Source organism: Rattus norvegicus, chromosome 2 (assembly GCF_036323735.1).
Source record: "Rattus norvegicus strain BN/NHsdMcwi chromosome 2, GRCr8, whole genome shotgun sequence".
NCBI classification, from domain to species: Eukaryota; Metazoa; Chordata; class Mammalia; order Rodentia; family Muridae; genus Rattus; species Rattus norvegicus.
The window spans coordinates 87,719,126-87,735,209 of NC_086020.1; positions in this window are offsets into that span (position 1 = coordinate 87,719,126).

The following is a 16,084-nucleotide window of genomic DNA, read 5'->3' on the forward strand; positions in this document are numbered from 1 at the left end:
CCCTTATTGTTATTGAAGACCAGCTTTACTCCGTGGTGTTCTGATAGGACGCATGGCATTATTTCTATCTTTCTGTATCTGTTGAGGCCTGTTTTATGACCAGTTATATGGCCGATTTTGGAGAAAATACCATGAGGTGGTGAGAATAATGTATATCCTTTTGCTTTAGGATAGAATGTTCTATAAATATCTGTTAAATCAATTTGGTTCATGACTTCTCCTAGTCTGTCTACGTCTTTGTTTAATTTCTGTTTCTATGACCTGTCCATTGATGAGAGTGGGGTATTGAAATCTCCTACTATTGTTGTTTGAGGTTCAGTGTGTGTTTTGAGCTTTTGTAAGGTTTCTTTTATGTATAGAGGTGCCCTTGTATTTGGAGCATAGATATTTAGGATTGAGAGTTCATCTTGGTGGATTTTTCATTTGATGAATATGAAGTGTCTTTCCTTATGTTTTTGGATGACTTTTAGTTGAAAATTGATTTTATTCGTCATTAAAATGGCTACTCTATGTTGCTTCTTCTGACCATTTGCTTGGAATGTTGTTTTCCAGCCTTTCACGCTGAAGTAGTGTCTGTCTTTGTCTCTGAGGAGTGTTTCCTGTAGGCAGCAGAATGCAGGGTCCTCATTGCCTATCCAGTTTGTTAATCTCTGTCTTTTTATTGGGGAGTTGAGACCATTGATGTTGAGAGATATTAAGGAATAGTGATTATTGTTTCCTGTTATATTCATATTTGGATGTGAGGTTATGTTTTTGTCCTTTTCTTCTTTTTGTTTTGTTGCCAAGATGATTAGTTTTTTTGTTTTTTCAAGGGTGTCGCTTGCCTCCTTATGTTGGGCTTTACCATTTATTATCCTTTGTAGCGCTGGATTTGTAGAAAGATATTGCGTAAAGTTTGTTTTGTCATGGAATATCTAGGTTTTTCTATCTATGTTAATTGAGAGTTCTGCTGGATACATTAACCTGGGCTGGCATTTGTGTTCTCTTAGGGTCTATATGACATCTGTCCAGGATCTTCTGGCTTTCATAGTTTCTGGCGAGAAGTCTGGTGTGATTCTGATAGGTCTGCCTTTATATGTTACTTGACCTGTTTCCCTTACTGCTTTTAATATTCTTTCTTTATTTTGTCCATTTGGTGTTTTGACTATTTTGTGGTGGGAAGAGTTTCTTTTCTGGCCCAATTTATTTGGAGTTCTGTAGGCTTCTTGTATGTTTATGGGCATCTTTTTCTTTGGGTTAGGGAAGTTTTCTTCTATGATTTTGTTGAAGATATTTACTGGTCCTTAGAGCTGGGACTCTTCACTCTCTTCTATTCCTATTATTCTTAGCTTTGATCTTCTCATTGAGTCCTGGATTTCCTGTATGTTTTGGACCAGTAACTTTTCCATCATACATTATCTTAGACAGTTGTGTTGATGATTTCTATGGAATCTTCTGCTCCTGAGATTCTCTCTTCTATCTCTTGTATTCTGTTGGTGATGCTCGTATCTATGGCTCCTTGTCTCCTCCTTTGCTTTTCTATATCCAGAATTGTTTCCCTGTGTTCTTTCTTCATTGCTTCTATTTCCATTTTTAAGTCGTTCAACTGTTTGATTGTCTTTTCCTGGAATTCTTTCAGGGCTGTTTGTGATTCCTCTCTATAGGCTTCTACTTGTTTATTTATGTTTTCCTGTGTTTCTCTAAGGGAGTTCTTCATGTCTTTCATGAAGTCCTCCTTCATCATGATCAAATATTATTTTAAATCGAGATCTTGCTTTTCTGATGTGTTTGGTTATTCAGTGTTTGCTATGGTCGGAGAATTGGGCTCCAATGATCCCATGTAGTCTTGGTTTCTGTTGCTTGGGTTCCTGCACTTGCCTCTCGCCATCAGATTATCTCTGGTGTTACTTTGTTTTGCTATTTCTGACAGTGGCTAGACTGTCCTATAGGCTTGTGTGTCAGGAGTGATGTAGACCTGTTTTCCTGTTTTCTTTCAGCCAGTTATGGGAATAGACTCTTTTGCTTTCGGGTGTGTGGTTTTTCCTATCTACTGGTCTTCAGCTGTTCCTGTGGGACTGTGTCCTGAGTTCACCAGGCAGGTCACTTAGAGCAGAAAAGTTGTTCCTGCCTGTGGTCCGCGGCTCATGTTTGCGTGTGGGGTGCTGCTTTTGAGCTCTCCGTTAGGGCGGCAACCAGGAAGGCCTGTGCTGCCTTTTCCAGGAGCCCCAGTGCACCAGGGTCCCAGATGGCATTAGGTTTTTTCTTCTGGAGTCAGAAATGTGGGCAGATTGTAGTCTCTTCTGGTTTCCCAGGCGTTTTTGCCTCTCTGAAGGTTTAGCTCTCCCTCCCACAGGATTTAGGTGCAGAGAACTGTTGATCCGATCCCTTCAGTTCTTGGCATTTTCCGGAGCCCAGGGGACCTGCAGCTCCAGTGCCCCTAACTTCCGGTTCCCAGAGGCCGTATACAGTTTATTCTTGTCCAGGGTTGTGCGAAGGGGTGGGCAGTATTGGTGGTCTCTTCCACTCTGCAGTCTCAGGAGTGCCCACCTGTCCGGGCGGTTAGCTCTCTCTCCCACGGTGTTTGGGAGCAGTGAGCTGAGGACGGGGATCCGACTTTTTCTTTCTTATATGTGGTAAAATTATACTAAGAAACAGATTGAGCAGTCCCAGAAAAGTTCCCATTAGCAAGCACAACTTCTTTTAATCTAGCAGCATTCTTCCACAAATGAGTTTGAAATGCAGTAGAATCTTCCACAGAGGCCAGTCGATTATCAGCAATGCCACAGTCTCCCCATTCCAACAGCAAGGATTCATTTAGGATCCCTTCTCCACGCTTCTCATCCTGGTAATATTGTACAAATCACAAGTGGAAACATTCCATTCTGAACATGTATTAATAAATAGGCCATAAGAGTTCCAATTTATCCATTTATCTTGAATAGTTTTTCCAAATGTGCCAAGGAAATTTTTTTCCAAATGAATGGGCGATATTTTAAGCCTATATGAGTAAATTGAGCACAAATGGGATATGCTGGCTTGCTGAGAAATGTAATGTTACTCTAATTTTGGTTTATAGGCCAACCTGTCAATTGCTGTAAACGAGTCCTGGAAACTGTAATATTTATTCCTGGTAATAGCCAATTTTGATAACCCATTTCAAGCATGGTCTCTGTCCTAAACATAAAGACATCTTTGTGTCAGCATAAGTAAATTTACAGAAAGTTCCATAATGCCTATACAAATAAGTCAAATCATCCTAAAGAGATGACAAGATGTTTGGAGTGGTGTATAATACCACATTCTGTTTCCTCCTCAAGTATCAGACCAAAATAAAGGTTCATTAGGAATACAAACCCAATAATTCACATTAACCTCAGTAGAAAATACTGAAAGTAAAGAACACATTGCAAAAAATAAATGCTCAGCAGTAAAGGACTTTCCAGTATGAAACAACATTTTTTGTCTTTCAGTGGTTAATCGCTTCACCTGACCCATGTAGGTAATGGGATTGTCACTGCAGTATCCTTCTCCATTCCATTTATCAACCTTAAGAGAAGCCATGGCCTCAGTAACGGAGGACATCTCCTCCATCTGTGAAGGACATCCATCAGGAGAAAATGTGACTGGTTTAATTGGATTCCTGCGGGAGTGGGGAGCAGTTCTTATCAGTCCATGCTTGGATCCATCTCCAGGGTAACCAGAATTGTCTCCTATCCTGTAATGAGACAAAACCCTATCCCCTACCTAAATACAGTAATGTCCTTTCCTGCCATTCAGCATCTGGGGCAAGTTTTATCTATACTGACTGTTCCATTTCTTCAGGGGAAAGTTCAAAAAAGTGTCTATCTGCTCTTGATAAAACTTCACCTTGTGGTAAATTAAGAAAATTAATAACAGTGCTTGTGCCAATATAGTTCTGGGATTAGTCTGCAAACTCCAAACATTCAAGCTGTTTAAGTCATCTCTTTTCCTCCTTTTTAATTTTATAATTTGTTGTTTCATGTTATGGTGTAACTTTTCAACCAAAGCTTGTCCTTGTGGATTGTATTCTATAGCAGGAATATGTACAGTATGATATTGTTGACAAAATTGTTTAAATTTATAAGAAATATATGCTGCTCCATTATCAGTTTTAATTTTAGAGGGCAGTCCCATAACAGCAAAAGTTTCCAACAGATCTTGTATAACATGAGCTGTGCATTGTCCAGGCAATGGCGTAGCCCATACAAATTTTGAAAAAGTATCTATGCTTACATGTATGTATGAAAGGCGACCAAACTCAGAAATATGGGTTACATCTATCTGCCACAATTTACTAGGTTGCATTCCTCTTGATTCCAGATCGAATACATCTTATATGTAAAGGCTTACAAATAGGACAATTAGCAATGATTTGTTTGGCTTGAGAATAGCAAATCTTATATTTAATATGTAAATATCCTGCATTGGCATGATTATGACTATGTTCTTCAGAGGAAGCAAATGTTACTAATTTATCTACCATATGATTGTCAAATATTAAAGGTCCTGGCAATTTTGAATGTGATCTAATAGATGTAATAAATATTCTAGAGTTTCATAATAACAATAGTTCTTTAATATGTGAAAATAACATATTTAATACAGGCTTAGATGTAGAAATAAGAGCAGTCACAATATTCTGTATTATTCCTACAACACAAGCTGAATCAGCTATAACATTTACATCATGAGTAAAATCCTGCAATACATTAACTACTGCTAATAATTCATTTTGTTGTACTGACCCAAAAGTAGATTCTTGTACCGAAAATTTATCTTTGGTCCGATAAGCACTCTTGGTCTTAGAACCATCAGTAAACACAGTAACGGCAGATGGTAATGGATCAACAGAAATTTGTGATATTATCACACATTTGTGTATTTATCACAAATTTCTGATTTCTAAACCAATCCCACAATTTATTATGGAGAAAATGAAATTCAATATTTCCAATGTAAGAAATCATGGCTAATTGAATTACTCCAATAATATTCAACTTTATCTTTGCTTAATGGGAAAACAATAGCAACGCAATCATATTCCAACAGTGTAACAGTTCTTTGTCTGCCTTGTTGAATAATTAAATAAATTTGTTCCTCATGAGTTGATAATGTTTTGTTAAGTCCATATTTAACATATATCCATTCTAAAGGCAACTCTTCTTGAGCTAAAATGCCTGTAGAATATTCAAAAGTATAAAATATATAATTTAATAACTCTATCTGTATCAATACATGCCAAAAATGTATCTTTTCACTTTCAGAAAAGATATCCTTCCATGCCTTCATATAAGCATTAATATCTCCAGTTTTGTTTATAGGTAATAATGCTCTCTTATAGTCTTCATTAGCATTTTTAAAAGGAAGTATTCCCAGCTGTTGTCCTCTAGCTTCCTCTTCTACCACTGTTCTTTCCACTGTTAATTTTAGTATAGATAAAAATTTAATATATAGTTTATGTAAAGTCACTGCCTTTTTCAACCAACCGATATAATCATTTATAGTAAGTCTGTTGGGCCACACCCTGAACCAGTGCTGGCATAATTATAGGAAAAGAAAAAGAAGGTAATTCATCATCATCATTGCTTGAATCTATCGTTAACATGTCGTCCTCAGGAAATGATGAAGAAAAAACTGTTTCAGGCAGTAGTGCAGACGGCTAAACTTTTACTTTCACTTTTGTCGTAATGAAACCTTAGATTCTTGTTCTATATTCGTTATTACCCTGTCTTCATTAATGGCCTTGAACACAGTAAAAATAACAGCCCAAATAAACCAGAAATGAATTGAAATATTTTTGTCCTGCCTGATAGCCTTTTCTATGTTAGCTTTCACTTTGACTAGATATAAGAATCTATGAAACCCTCGTCAGGGATCCAAGGATCATACTCTCTTGCTGTCTCTAAACACATTTCTAAACCAGACTGAGAGATATGAATCCCCTGCATTTTTTAAAAGATGTTTAAGCATAGCGAGATGAAGAGAAGATTTATCTTGCCCCATTTCCCTGTAATAAAAAATGCTTACGTTATCCAACCATCCTGACTTACCTTCAGGGTTCCTGTTCAGGCACCATTTGTCAATGTCTAGTGCATTGGAGGCCCTGGGAATGGTCGCAAATAACCAGGACACAGGAAATGCAGAGCAAAGGCAGAAGCAACTGCACGCAGTTGGAAACTTTATTAATCCTTATATAGATATGAATATGCATTACCTCAATTTCCATTTTGACAAGTTACCATGAAATCGTTATTCCCATGATACCAGGAACCATTGAGGCAAGACTAAACAAGGAAATAAGACTAAACAAAAGCTTCTTCTTAAAATATTTATATAACAAATCACCCCTCTTCCTATTATAAAAATATACTTGCTATAACCAAGAGAGTATGATAGCTGCTTCCACAGGAACAGGACACAGCAGAACATAGTTTAAGGCCAAGTGAGAAAAACATTTTGTTCTCAAGGACAGCATTCCAGCCCTTACTTGCACCTGTCACCAACCCTTACTTGATCCTGCCTGGGAACTGCATCTCTATGTCTCTGTACTACTACAAAAGCCTATACTTAAGAGAACTAGAAAATCTGAATGAAATGGAAATTTACTAGACAGATACCAGGTACCAAAGTTAATCAGGATCAGATAAACAGTCCCATAACTTCTAAAGAAACAGAAGCAGTCATTAAAAGTGTACCAAGCAAAAAAGCCTAGGAACAGATGGGTGTAGTAGAGAATTCTACCAGACCTCTCTAGAAGACCTCATACCACTACTGTACAAACTATTTCACAAATTGACACAGACAGAACAACACCCAATTTCTTCTCTGAATCCACAATTACACTTACACCTAAATGACAAAAAACCTAACAAAAAAAAACTTCAAACCAATTTCTTTTACGTATATTGTTGCAAAAGTATTCAATAAAATTATCACAAACTGAATCCAAGAACACATCAAAATACTCCATCCATCATGATCAAGTAGTCTTCATCCCAGGGATGAAGGGATGGTTCTATTTGTAGAAATCCATTAATTCAATCCACTGTATAAAAAAACTCATGATCATTTCAATAGATTCTGAGAAAGCATTTGACAAAATTCAACACCCCTTCATGAACAAAATCTTGGATAAATCAGAAATTCAAGGTCCATCCTTAAATATAGTAAAAGCAATGTACAGAAAACTAGTAGCCAACATCAAACTAAATAGCAAGAAACTTGAAGCAATCCCACTAAAATCAGGGACAAGTTTGCCCACTCTCTCCCTACTTATTCAATATAATGCTTGAATTCCTAGCCAGAGAAATCAGACAACAAAAGGAGGTCAAAGGAATGCAAATTGAAAAGGAAAAAGTTGAAATATCACTATTTGTAGATGATATGATAGTATAATTTAATGACCTCTAAAGTTCTACCAGAGAACTTCTAAGCCTTATAAACAACTTCAGCAAAGTGCTGGATATAAAATTAACTCAAATAAATCAGCATCATTTCTTCACTCAAAGGATAAACAAGCTGAGGAAGAAATTAGGGAAATGATAACAATCACATAGTCAGAAATAATATAAAATACTTCAATGGAATTCTAATCAGGCAAGTTAATGTCTATATGATAAGAAATTCAAGCCTCTGAAAAAAGAAATTGAAGATTTCAGAAGATGGATATATATATACCATATTCATGGACTTGGATTGGCAGGATTAATATAGTAAAAATGGTCATCTTACCAAAAGCAATCTACAGATTCCATACAATCCCCATCAAATTACCAACTCAATTCTTCATATAGATAGAAAGAGCAATTTACAAATTTATTTGGAATGACAAAAAACTCATAATATTAAAACCATCCTTAGGAATAAAAGAACTGGGGGAATCACCATCCCTGACCTCAAGCTAGACATGAGTATGACAGGTCCATCCATCTTCTAATATATTCTTCATTTACTTTATTCAGAGACTTAAAGTTCAGGTCTTATAGATTTTTCACTTCCTAAATAGAATTACTTAAGGATATTTTATATTATTCATGGTTGTTGTAAAGGGCGTTGTTTTTGTAATTTCATTCTTAGCCCATTTATTAGTTGTGTAAACGAGGGTTAGTGACTTATTTGAGTTAACTTTTTATCCTGCCTGTTTATCAGCTGTAGGATTTGCTAGTAGTAAGTTCGGGGTTCATATCATCTGCAAATAGTGATACTATAACTTCTTCCTTTTCAATTTATATCTCCCTCATCTCCTTTAGTTGTTATATTGCTTTAGCTAGAACCTCAAGTCCTAGAGTGTACATATAAGGAGAGAGTAGGCAGCCTTGTGCTGTCCCCTGATTTAGTAGAATTGCTTTAAGTTTCTCTACATTTAGTTTGATTTGACTATTGACTTGCTGCATATTCCTTTGATTATGTTTAGGTATGTGTCCTGAATGCCTGCTTTCTCTAATACCTTTAGCATGAAGGGGTGTTTCCTTTTATCAAAGGCTTTTTCAGCACCTAATGAGACTATCATTTGACTTTTTTCTTTCCATTTTTTTTATATGGTGGATTAAGATGATGAATTTTCATATCTTAAACCATCCCTGAATCCTATCTCTGGGATGAAGCCTACTTGACCTTGATGGATGATGTCTTTGATATATTCCTGGTCTTGGTTGGCAAGTATTTTATTGAATATTTTTTAATCAATAGTCATGAAAGAAATCAGCCTGAAGTTCTCTATGTTAAGTCTGTGTGTGGTTTAGGTATCAGGGTAACCCTGGCCTCAAGGATTGAGCTTTGCAGGTATTCTGCTGTTTCTATTCTGTGGAATATTTTGAGGAGTATTGGTATTAGGTCTTCTTTCAAATTCTGGTTAAATTCTGCGGTAAATCACGTGGCCCTGGCCTTTTTTGGGAGGGGAGTGGGAGACATTCGATGAATTTTTATATCTCTTTAGGGGCTATATGATTGTTTAAATAGTTTGCTTCATCTTGATTTATATTTGTTGAGTAGTATCTGTCTAGGAAAACCATCCTTTTCATTAAGATTTTCCAATTTTATTTGGATACTGGATTTGTGGATAGATATTGTTTGAATTTTGATTTGCCTTGATATATCTTGTTTGCACTATCTTTGATGATTGAGAGTGCTGCTGGATATTGTAGTCTAGTTTGGTATATGTAGTTTTTTGTTTTTTAGCAGTTGCAAAATATCTGTCCCGACCCTTCTAGCTTTTAGAGTTTCTGTTGAGAAGTCAAGTGTAATTCTGATAGGCCTTCCTTTTTATATTACCTGGATTTTTCCCTTGCTGCTTTAATATTCTTTCTTTGTTCTACAGATTATGTGCTTTGATTATTATGTGCCAGGGACATTTGATTTTCTGATCCAGTCTAATTGGTGTTCTATAACGTTCTGATGTGTTTATTAGCATCTCTTTCTTTAGGTTAGGGAAAAGTTTTCTTCAATGATTTTGTCAAGAATATTTTTGGGCCTTGGATTTGGGACTCCATCTTCTTCTAATCTAATAATTCTTTAATTAGCTTTTTCATGATATTCCAGATTTGCTGGATGTTTTCTCTCAGGAAATTTATTTTTAAATCAGCAGATGCTTGTGAGCCACCATGTGGTTGCTGGGAATTGAACTCAGGACCTCTGGAAGAGCACTCAGTGCTCTTAACCTTTGAGCAATCTCTCCAGCCCCTCTCAGGAAAATTTTAATTTAACATTTTCTATGACTGATGTATTAATACATTGTACATTTTACCTCTGAGGTTCTCTCTTCCATCTTTTTTATTCTCTTGATTATGCTAGCACCTGTTGTTCGTGTTGCCTTCCCTCGGTTTTACTTTTCCAGTTTTCCCTCAGTTTTTATTTTCTTTATTTCTTCTATTTCCACTGTTTGGTCTTGCACAGCTTTTTCAATTTTTTCTTCACCTGTTAATTGTATTTTGTGCATGTTTTTAAGGAACTTATTTGCTCTTTCTTTAAAGAGCTCTATCTATTTGATTATATTTTCTGTCTTTCTGTCCTGTATCTGTCCATGTCCTCTTTTAAGGCCTTGGTCATCTTTATAATATTAGATTTAAAGTCATTTTCTTGGGTTTTAGTTGTGTTATGATATCCAGGGCTTGATGTCTTGGGGCATCTCTGCTTTGGAAGTGTCATATTGCCCTAGCTTTTGATGAGGGTGTTCTTGTGTTCTTTAAAAGTTCTTTGCTCATCTAGATGATTTGGGTCCTGGTTGTTCTTATTGTAGAAGGTATTAGGAGGAACATGAATATCAATTGTCCTGATGTGACAGGCCTATAATGGATATACGTTAGCTATAAGGTTCTGGATCTGCAGGTTTACATTGTTCAGGAGCTGCAGGACTGATGGATGCAACCAGAGAAGTATCAGAAGTATCAAGGTTCTCCTGGGCAAGTAGGCTTCTCACTGGAGCTTGGACTGGAGGGCCAAAATAACAGGAGAGATGAATGTTTTAAAGGAAGCTTGCATGTATTTCTCAGAGGTCTGATGAAGGTGGAGGACAACTGGTGGAAATTAATGGTCGTCCTCCCCTACCAGGCTGCTCAAGAGGATTTGGCTTGGTCCAGAGGGCTCAGAAATCAGGGAAGTTGGGTGGGGGAAGTAAAGCTAATCTGTGTGTTCAGAAGTCTCAGGTCTGATGAAGGTAGGGGTGATGACAGAAGAATGGAGGTCCCCTGGGACAACAGGCTGCTCAGGGTAATTTGGTGTGGCCTAAGGGGTTTAGAGAGCAGGCAAGATTGGTGGGGAAAGAGAAGCTTATCTGTATGGTTCATGATCTACAGCTCTGGAGAAAGTGTGTGGGGGAGAGAGGTAGAGGTAGCAGTAGAGTAAGGTCCCACTGAAATGTCAGCTTCTTAGCACAGCTTGGCTTGAACCAGAGGAGTCAGCAAACAGGAAAAATAGAAGAATGAAGGAACACTTACCTATATAGTTCAGGATCTGCATGTCTCATGAAGGTAGGGGAAGAGGTAGAAGGAGAATGGAGGTCCCCCAGAGACAGCAGATTGCTTAAGACCTATGATCATTTTTCTTTTTCTTCTGAAAAAAATTGTTGGATATTATTTATTTGTATTTCAAATGTTATTCCCTTTCCTGGGTTCCCATCCAAAATCTCCCAATCCCATTTACCCTCCTCCTCCTTCTATGATGGTTTTCCTCTCCCCAACCAACCACCCCTTACAGCCTCCTCACCCTGACAGTTCCCTACACTGGGTGGTTCTGCCTTGGCAGGACCAACGACTGCTACTCCCAATGGTGCCCAACAAGGCCATCGTCTGCTACATAGGCAGCTAGAGCCATGGGTCTGTCCATGTGTACTTATTGGGTAGTGATTTAGTTCTGGTAAGCTCTGATTGGTTAGTATATTTGTTCGTATGGGTTTGCAAGTTCCTTTGAGTCCTTCAATTCTTTCCTTAACTACTCCAATGGAGAACCAATGCTTAGTTCAATGGTTTTCTGTAAACATTTGCCTCTGTATTTGTCATGTGCTGGCAGAACTTCTCGGGAGATAGCTATATCTGGCTCCTGTCAGCATATAATTCTTGGCATCAGCAATATTGTCAGAGTTTGCTGGCTTTATGTATATGCACTGGATCCCCAGGTGTGCCAGATCCTGATTAGCATTCCTTTTGTCTCTGCTCCAAACTTTTTCTCCATATCTCTTCCTATGAATATTTTTTGGCCCCCTTTTAAGAGTGATCGAAGAATCTGCACTTTGGTTGTCTTTCTTCTTGAGCTTCATGTAGATTTTTTATTGTATCTTCTTGGGTAATTTCACCTTTTTGGCTAGTATCCACTTATAAGCGAGTGCATACCACATGTGTATTTCTGTGATTTCTTACCTCACTAAGCATGATATTTCACAGTTCCATACATTTGTCTATAATTTGCATGAAGTCAATGTTTTTGATAGCATATTAGTGCTCCATAGTGTAGATGTACCCCATTTTCTGTATCCATTCCTCTATTGAAGGACATCTGGGTTCTTTCCAGCTTCTGGCTATTATATATAAGGCCACTATGAACCTAGTGGAGGATGTGCCATTGTTATATTTTGGAGCATCATTTGGGTATGTATCCAATAGTAGTACCTCCTGGGTCCTCAGGTAGTACTATATTCAATTTCATGAGGAACTTCCAGACTGATTTCCAGAGTGGTTATATGAGATTGCTATCCCACCAACAATGGAGGAGTGTTCTTCTTTCTCCACATTCTTGCTAGCATCTATTGTTACATGAGTTTTTGATCTTAGCAATTATGACTGGTGTGCAGTGGAATCTCAGGGTTGTATTGATCTGCATTTCCCTGCTTACTACAGTTGTTGAACATTTCTTTAAGTATTTTCAGCCATTCAATATTCCACAGCTGAGAAATCTGTACTCTAATTTTTTTAAGCTTTTAGACTTTTTTCTTAAATTGGGTATTTCTTATTTACATTTCAAATGTTATTCCCTTTCCTGGTTTCCTATCCATCAGCCCCCTTCCCTTTTATATGGGTGTTCCACTCCACATCTACCCCACATTACAGCCCCCCTAATAGTCCCCTACATTGGTGGTGCAACCATCACAGAACCAAGGACTTCCCCTTCCATTGGTGCCCCAGCAAGGCTATTCATTGCTACATATGAAGTTGGAACCCAGGGACCATCGATGGGACGTCTGTGGGTAGTGGTTTAGTCACTGGAAGCTCTGGTTGGTTGGCATTGTTGTTCTTATGGGGTCCCAAGCCCCTTCACCTCCTTCAGACCCTTCTCTAATTCCTCCAACAAGGGTCCTGTTCTCAGTTCAGTGGTTTGTTGGTGGCATTCACCTCTGTATTTGATATTTTCTGGCTGTGTCTCAGGAGAGATATCTCCAGTTCATGTTAGCATGCACTTCTTAGCTTTACCCACCTTATCTAGTTTTAGTGGATATATATATATATATATATATATATATATATATATATATATATATATATATATATGGGGTAGGCTCTGAATGGCCGATCCTTCAGTCTCTCCTCCAAACTCTGCCTTCCTATCCCCTCCTATGGATATTTTTGTTCCCCCTTTTAAAGAAGGAGTAAGCATCCACATTTTTGTCATCCTTCTTGAGTTTTATGTGGTCTGTGCATCTTGGGTAATTCAAGCATTTGGGCTAATATCCACTTATCTATGAGTGCATACCATGCATGCCTTTTTCTGTGATTGGGTCACATCACTCAGGATATTTTCTAGTTCCATCCATTTGCCTATGAATTTCATGAAGTCGTTGTTCTTGATAGCTGTGTAGATGTACCACATTTTCTGTATCCATTCCTTTGTTGAAGGGCATCTATGTTCTTTCCAGCTTCTGGCTATTATAAATAAGGCTGCTATGAACATAGCAGAGCATGTGTCTTTGTTGTATGTTGGAGCATCTTTTGGGTATATGCCCAGGGGAGGTATAGCTGAGTCCTCAGTTAGTGTAATGACCAATTTTCTGAGGAACCTCCAGACTGATTTCCAGAGAGGGTGTAGCAGTTTCCAATCCTACCAAAACTGCAGGAGTGTTCCTCCTCCACATCCTTACCAGCATCTGCTGTCATTAGAGCTTTTGATCATAGCAATTTTGACTGGTGTAAGGTGGAATCTCAGGGTCGTTTTGGTTTGCATTTCCCTGATGACTAAGGATGTTGAACATTTCTTTAGGTGCTGCTCAGCCATTTGATATTTCTCAGTTGTGAATTTTTTGTTTAGCTCTGTACTCCATTTTTAATAGGGTTATTTGGCTCTCTGGAGTCTAACTTCGTGAGTTCTTTGTATATATCTGATATTAGCCCTCTATCACATATAGGATTGGTAAAGATCTTTTCCCAAACTGTTGATTGTCCTTTTATCCCAGTGACAGTGTCCTTTGCCTTACAGAACCTTCACATCTTTATGAGATCCCATTTGTTGATTCTTGATCTTAGAGCATAAGCCATTGGTGTTCTGTTCAGGAAATTTTCTCCAATGCTTATGTGTTCAAGACTTCCCCACTTTTTCTTATATTAGTTTAGGTGAATCTGGTTTGATGTGGACGTCCTTGATCCAATGGGACTCAAGCTTTGCACAATGCAATAATTATGGATCTATTTGCATTCTTCTAGCACAGGTGGCGCTAGTCGTTTTCCTCTTGAGTTGGGAATGTGAGCAGAGAGTAGTCTTCTCTCAGTTGTCAGGGATGTCTGCCCCTCGGAGGGTCTAGCTCTCCCCATCACGGGATTTGGGTACAGGGAGCTATTTAACTGGTTCAGTTCAGATCTGGGAACAGATCTGGATTGCGGGACTCCTGCATCTGGCTGCTCCAATTTTCCTGTGTCCAAAAGGAACTATGCAGTTTCCTCTTGCACCAGGGATTTGGGCAAAGATGGGCAGAAGTGACAGTCTGTCCTGCCCTGCAGTCTCAGTATTGCCTGCACTTCTCAATCTAGACTTTCTCTTTTAATAATATATAGTATTATTTTTGGAACATTTCATTTTTTCATTTTTCATTTTTGTATCATTTTTATTAGATATATTTCTTTATTTACATTTCAAATGTTATTCCCTTTCTAGTTTCCAACCCATATGCCCCCTATCCTTTCCCTGTCCCCCATATGGGTGTTCCCCTTGATCTACCCCCTTTGACACCCCCCATCTATCCCCTGCACTGGGGGCCAACCTTGGGAGGACTAAGGGCTTCCCTTTCTACTGGTGCCCCAACAAGGCTATTCTCTGCTACATATGCAGTTGGAGTCCTGGGTCAGTCCATGTATACTCTTTGTGTAGTGGTTTAGTCCCTGGGAGCTCTGGTTGCTTGGCATTGTTGTTCTTATATTTGCCCCAAAACTCGATTACCCACAGACCACAGGAAGCTCAAGAAGTAGGATTACCAAAATGTGGATGCTTCCACTCCTTCTTAAAAGGGGGAACAAAAATATCCATAGGTGGGAATATGGAAGCAATGTCTAGAGCAGAGACCAAAGGAATGGCCATTCAGAGTCTGCTCCACATGTGGCTCTTATGTATATTGCCACCCAAACTAGATAAGATTGATGAAGCTAAAAAGTGCATGTTCAAAGGGACCAGATATAGATCCCTCCTGAGAGACACATTTAGAGCATGTCAAATATAGATGTCAATGCTAGCAGCAAACTACTGAAATGAGAACAGGACCCTCTTTGGGGGAATTACTGGAAGGATTGAAAGAGTGGAAGAGGTTTGCAACCCATGAGTACAACAATCTACTCCACTTTTTAATAGAGTTATTTGACTCTCTGGAGTCTAACTTCTTGAGTTCTTGTATATATTAGATATTAATCCTCTATCACATCTAGGATTGTTAAAGATATTTTACTACTTTGTTGGTTGTCCTTTTGTCCTGATGACAGTGTCTTTTTCCTTAATGATGTTTTGCAATTTTATGAGGTCCATTTGTTGATTCTTGATCATGGAGCATAAGGCACTGGTGTTCTTTTCAGGAAATTTCCCCAGGTTCCCAGTTGTTCAAAGATCTTCTGCAAGTTCCTTCTGTTACTTTGAATGTATCTGGTTTTATGATGTGGTCCTTGATCCATTTGGACTTGAGCTTTGTATAAGGTGATGAGAATGGGTTGATATGCATTCCTCTACATGATGATCTCCAGTTGAACCAGCACTATTTGCTCAAAATGATATCCTTTTCCAATGGATAGTTTTAGCTTCTTTGTCAAAGATCAAGTGACTATAGGTGTGTGGGCTCATTTCTGAGTCTTCAATTGTATTCCACTTATCTACCTGTGAGTCTGTATACCAATGCCATTCCAATTTTTATCATTATTGCTTTGTGATATAGCTTCAGGTCAGGGATGGTGATTTTCTCCAGAAGCTCCTTTATTGTTGAGGGTAGTTTTCAATTTCCTCTTTATTTTTTGTTATTCCAAATGAATTTACAAATTAATCTTTCTAACTCTATGAAAAATGCATTGGAATTTTGATGAAGATTGCATTGATTTTATAGATTGCTGGTAAAATGGCCATTTTTACTATTTTAATCCTGCCAATCCATGAGCATGGAAGATCATTCTGTCTTCTGAGATCTTCTTCAAAGTCT